Source organism: Lathyrus oleraceus, chromosome 1 (genome assembly GCF_024323335.1).
Source record: "Lathyrus oleraceus cultivar Zhongwan6 chromosome 1, CAAS_Psat_ZW6_1.0, whole genome shotgun sequence".
Taxonomy (NCBI): domain Eukaryota; kingdom Viridiplantae; phylum Streptophyta; class Magnoliopsida; order Fabales; family Fabaceae; genus Lathyrus; species Lathyrus oleraceus.
The window spans coordinates 428,268,461-428,274,685 of record NC_066579.1 but is presented as its reverse complement, the minus strand read 5'-3'; positions in this window follow the sequence as shown (position 1 = coordinate 428,274,685).

The following is a 6,225-nucleotide window of genomic DNA, read 5'->3' as shown; positions in this document are numbered from 1 at the left end:
TTATTGATGTTATTTATTTTAATATTAATTAAATAAATAAAATAAATGGAATATGAAGAGTGGAAGGGTAAAAGTGGAATTGGATATAAGAGGCCAAAGTGAGAACTCAGAAGTTTTGTCACGTATTTTGCCTCAGAGTCAGAGAAAGAGAGGAACCGCTGAAGAGAAAGAGAAGGAAGAGGAAAAGGCCAAAGATTGCTCAGAGCTTCCTTCAATCCAAAGAGGTAAGGGGTCTGAACCTTATTAAATGATCATATGCGAGCAAATTCATGATATATGTTGGATTGTTGATGAATTTGGGGATTTTAGGGAGATTGGGAAAGTTGGGGTTTTGATGGAAATTCTCCGATCTGTGAGTCTGGTTGAGTTATAGGCATTATAATCGAAGTATGTTGTGTATATATGACTGTTAAATGTTGATATTGGGTTGTTAGCCGTGGGGTATGAATTATAGCGAGTAGAGAAGCAAAGCTGCGTTGGGTTCTGTAGCAGAGGGCTTCTGTTCGCGCGCGATTCGCGGCGCGAAGCCCAGTTCGCGGCGCGAACTGGGCAGAATCCAGAGGAGTTCTGTAACGCACCGTTCGCGGCGCGAACCCTGCTACGCGGCGCGAACTGTGCTGTGCAGAAGTTGATGTTGGTGAGTTTTTGAGTGCGTTGAGTTGCGAGACTCTTAGTAAGTCGCTGTAATTGTATTATAACAATTAATAGTGATTATAGGATGGTGTATGAGGTGTTTATGATGATGAGATGTTGAATTTACGTGTTTAGTTATAAATGTGTTATGTAACGATATGATATTGCTGTAATGTTGTTGTTGTTTTGAGTTGTATGTCATGCTATTAATGATGATGATAACATGACTATATGATGCTGTTGTTGCTATGTTGATAATGATGCATGTTTGGTGTGCATGCATTCATGAAAGGCCGATGCCTAGTGATGAACGGACTGAGTTCCAATGATGATGTTGACTCCGGGCTTGTTGAGAGGCTTGGTTCCTTGCGGGGAACTCGGATTCTATGGTGGTGAATCTGGGAGTGGTGATCCTGTAGTGGTCACAAAATGGGTATACCGAGTCGTGTTGAGTCATGCATGGGTGTGTGCATTGCATTTGATATGTTGTTTTGCTGATGTTCATGAGTATGTTGATTATGATGATTATGATGAGCTGTGTTGGCATAGGGGGAATATATTATGTTTATATTTCTGTCGTTATATTATTATTTAATAATGTAATTCTCACCCCTTCTGCATGTGTTTATGTTCATCTATGATGAGCAATGTGCAGATAAAGAGGAGTAGCTATTGTTGAGGTTTGAAGAATAAGTGTAGAGTTATTCTACAGAGTCGAGTCAAATGCTCTGGTCATGTGACCCCGGGGTTATGGGATTCGATAGAGAATTGATTATTATTACGTTGTTTATGATGACTATTATGTTGAGATGTTTGTTGAGACGATAATGAAACATTATTATGAATTGTTATATGTTGAAAGATTATAATTGTGTTGTTGTCCGCTGCGAAGTTTTTATTTTAATAAATAATATGTTTTATGTTGTGATATGATAAAAGTGTTATGTTGTAAGAAATGTAAACTCTTCTACATGTTGTACTCTGATAATCTATTTAATTATGTCGTTTGGGGTAGAAGGGTGTTACAGTAATCATGACGAAATGCATGAAAATCACAAAACACAGTTTTATGCAGATTTGAAGGCCTTGAGTCGACCATAGGGGTCAGCTCAAAGCTCACGGGTCAGCGCAAAGCTCAGCAGAACTGAGATTGGTCAGCGCATGCTCCTTTGCGTCGACCATAAGGGTCGGCGCATAACTCACGGGTTAGCGCAAAAACTCCTTGAGTCGACCAGAAGTCAGCGCATGGGTTAATGAAGTAATTCTGGGTCAGCGCATGGAACCATGGGTCGACCATAGGGGTCGGCGCATCACTCACGGCTCAGCGCACGCCGACCTATGGTCGACCGCTCGTGCGCAAACTCAGTTTTCTGAGTTATTTCCACTGTTTGAAATTCTGTTAATTTTAATTGGTTTTGTCTGTTACTATATATAGAAGTTAAAACACTTTTATTAACTAACATTTGCTAATTGAGTTCAAGTGTTCAAGGAAACAAGAAAGAGTGAAAAAGGTGTCCAAGACTCATCATCTTCATCTTCAACATTTCACAACTCATCATCTGCAAACAATTACTTTTGATGTGGTTCGTGATCGAGTAAAGGTGATAAGGTTCGAAGCTGTGATCGAAGAATCCAGTTCGAGTTGAAGCTTGTGGCAGGTTCTTTCTTGAATAAAACCGTTAGGGTTTTGTCCTCCAATACAGGTTTGTGTTTGGGGGTTTTTGCACGAATCGCTTCATCAATATTCAGCCGAGCGAAGGTGATTGAGAAGAGGAAGTCTTCATCAGTCTAGTAGCGGATTCGGTGGCATTGAAGTGAAGGATTCGGGTTCGACTCGTTGTGTTTGAGATCAGCCGGGCCGAGGGTTTGAAGAACGGAAGATTCTTCAACAAAGGGGCTGGAATCGGAGGTCTAGCAACAACGATCGAAGGTCTTGATTCATCTTGAATCAAGGAGCAAGGATAGGAAGCATCATTCAACACATTGGAAGTTCTGTTGTTTACATGCTTTGCAATCCTTGTATAAACGATTAAATTTCACAGGTGATATCTAATTAATCATCTCAATTCTAATTTTAGAATTGAGGGCAGACGTACCCCGAAGCGAGGACGGTGGGGGAACTGCCTCATCAAATCTCTGTCTTCTTTAATTTTCTGCATAAGTGCTTTTCAGCTTAAAAAATTAAGTGATTTTAGTTTAAGCAATTTTCCCAAACTTTGATATAAGTTGAGTAAGAAACTAAAACTGCTGTTTGAATACAAAGTACAATAGTTTATTGTACTAGATAAAATTGAACTACTTACTCAACTCAAATATCTCTTGGAGTGTATGCACACCAAGTGTTTGTGAATTTGCATAAGCCAAAGTTGTCTTAAGTTTACAGCCAGTTTAATTTGGTATTTTGGATCATTGGAACTAGGCTTGCTAGTTAGTGAAATATATCAATTGAGTGTGCAAATAGTGTAGTGATTAGTATTTCATTTTATCTCAAATCCATTAGCTTAACGCATATCCGGTTTTCCAATAACGGTTCGTTTTAGACTAAATTTTCCTCGGCTGCTTCCGCACTTAAAAGCAATTTTTAAAACCAATTTTCTTTTAAATTGGTTTCGCCGACTCAAGTTTTTAATTGGGATCTATTCAACCCCCCCTTCTAGATCCGTGCCATAGTCTAACAAGTGGTATCAAGAGCTCCGGTTCACTCTGTGCTTCAAAATACAACGTTGATAGAAAATGGCTAACGAACCTAAAGGGGCTTACAATAGAGCTCCCGTTTTCAATGGTGAAAATTATAGTTATTGGAAAGACTGTATGCGGGTGCACATAAATTCCATAGATAGAAAAATATGGAATGTTATTCTCAATGGTCCAATTCAAATAACCATGACCAATGAGAACAACGAAGTGGTGCCTAAGCCCGAAGCACAATGGACCGATGATGATGAAAAGAAATACAATTATGATTGGAAAGCCAAAAATATCCTAATCTCCTCATTAGGCGTAAATGAATACTACCGTGTATCCCATTGTCCTACTGCTAAGGCTATGTGGGATTCACTACAAATTGCCCATGAGGGGACAAATGATGTTAAATTGGCTAGAATCAATACACTAACACAAGAGTTTGATCTCTTTTTCATGGAGCAAGGGGAAACCATTGCCGACATGCAAAAGAGATTCACTCATCTCATCAATCGATTACATTCACTTGGTAGGCCTGTTTCCAATGATATTGCTACTAATAAAATCTTAAGATGTCTGAACAGGGAAGGGCAGCCGAAAGTGACCGCCATCAAAGAGGCAAATGATCTTACCACTTTGGACTTGACAACATTGTTCGGTAAACTACAAGAGCACGAACAAGTTCTCTTAAGCCTGGAACAACACGAAAAGAAAGACAAGAAAGACAAAGCAAAGGTGAGTGAAAAGAAATCAATAGCTCTAAAGACTTCCTCCTCAAAGTCTCAAGCAAAAGAGCAAAGTGATTATTCATCGAGTGACGAAGAAGAAGAGGACAAGTGTGAAGATATGGGGTTGTTCGTCAAACGCTACAACCGTTACGTGAGAAAGAACGGCATCTAACATTCCGAGAAGAACTTGGTAAACTTCCGGAAGCAATCTAGGTTCTCTAAAAATGATGACTCAAAAGGAAAAACAACTAGAGGGTCGTGCTATAAGTGTGGTAAGCCGGGTCACTACAAACCGGACTGTCCGATGAACAAAAAGACAAAAGAAAAAGATTCATACAAATCACACAAGAAACCATCAAAGCCAAGGAGAGCATACATCGCTTGGGAAAGCGATAGCGACTCCTCCGATGATGAAAGTTCTAGTGATGAAGATGAATATGCAAATCTATGTCTTTCTGCTCATCAAAAGAACAAAAAGAAACAGGTACGACATGCTAAATATGAAAAATCCTCTAGTATGTCTCATCATGAATTGCAAACTGCTTTTGATACTTTACACTATGAAGCAAAAGAAGCCTTTAAAAGGCTTGCCTCAAATAAGAAATTTTTTTCTCATTTGGAACATAAAATTCAAGAATCCGAACGGAAACTTGAGGCACTTAAAGCTTCTATAGTGGAAAGCACAAAAACAAGTTATGAGGACCTTAAAAGTAGAATGATGAACTTTGGGTGTGATACTTGTTACATTTGGCAAGGTGAAGTAAGAAACCTAAAAGCCAAACTTGACAAGGCTCTTGAGCCCAAGATTACTTTTGCTATCGACAAATCAAATTTTCGAAAAAGTATGGTTAATCCATATCAAAAATATAAATATGTCATAAAGGATGAAGATAGCAAAAGCAATCCAAATGTAACTTTCTCTTGTCTCTATTGTTGCAAGAAAGGCCATTCCATTGCTAAATGTAGATTTAGGAGGTTTTTAGTTCCTAAAGGCATTTATCAATGGATGCCCAAATGCAACCATTTCGTTCCTCACCACTCAGGACCCAATAAGCAATTGGGTACCTTCTCTTGTTAATTATCTTGTCACAGGTACAATGCCTCGAGACTACCGAGAGAAGATGGGTTCTCGACAGTGGATGCTCAAGGCACATGTCAGGTGACATATCTCTCTTCATTGACTTTGTGGCTAAGAAGAAGGGATATGTAACTTATGGTGACAACAACCGGGGAGCAATACTTGGTAAAGGTAGTGTAGGTAATCCCTCCTCTACTACTATTTCTGATGTTTTGCTTGTCGAAGGTCTTAAACACAATCTACTTAGCATCAGTCAATTATGTGACAAAGGATACAATGTATCGTTTTCAAAAGATTGTTGCAAAATTGTACATAATGATGATAAGAAGAGCATGTTTAATGGTCTTCGTGTGAACAATGTCTATATGCTTGACTTAAATGAAGTATCGTTAACAAGTGACAAATGCCTTGTAACAATGAGTGAAGATTCATGGTTATGGCATAGGCGTTTAGCACATGTTAACTTTGACTTACTCAACAAAGTAGTCTCAAAATATCTAGTCCTAGGTCTTCCCAAAATTAAGTTCACCAAGGATCATCTTTGTGATGCTTGTCAAAAGGGGAAGCAAACGAGGATCTCTTTTAAATCCAAAAATATCGTTTCAACAACGAGACCTCTCGAGCTTCTCCATATGGATTTATTTGGGCCATCTAGGATTAAAAGTCTAGGAGGAAACTATTACGGTTTCGTAATAGTGGACGACTTTTCTCGATTTTGTTGGACTATTTTCTTAGTAAGTAAGAGTGACACATTCGCCGCCTTTGAACGATTTACTAAGCTTTCCCAAAATAAACTAAAAACAAACATTGTTGCAATTAGAAGCGATCATGGAGGTGAATTTGAAAATCACTTATTTGAAGAATATTGCGGTAACCAGGGTATTGATCATAACTTCTCCGCTCCACGTACTCCTCAACAAAATGGGGTTGTGGAGCGTAAAAATTGAATTTTGGAAGAATTGGGAAGAACAATGATCAATGAAAGTGGCTTACCGAAATATTTTTGGGCTGACGCCATTAGTACGGCTTGTTACGTTCTGAATAGGGTGCTCATTCGCCCCATTCTAAACAAAACACCGTATGAACTTTTAAAAGGGCGAAAGC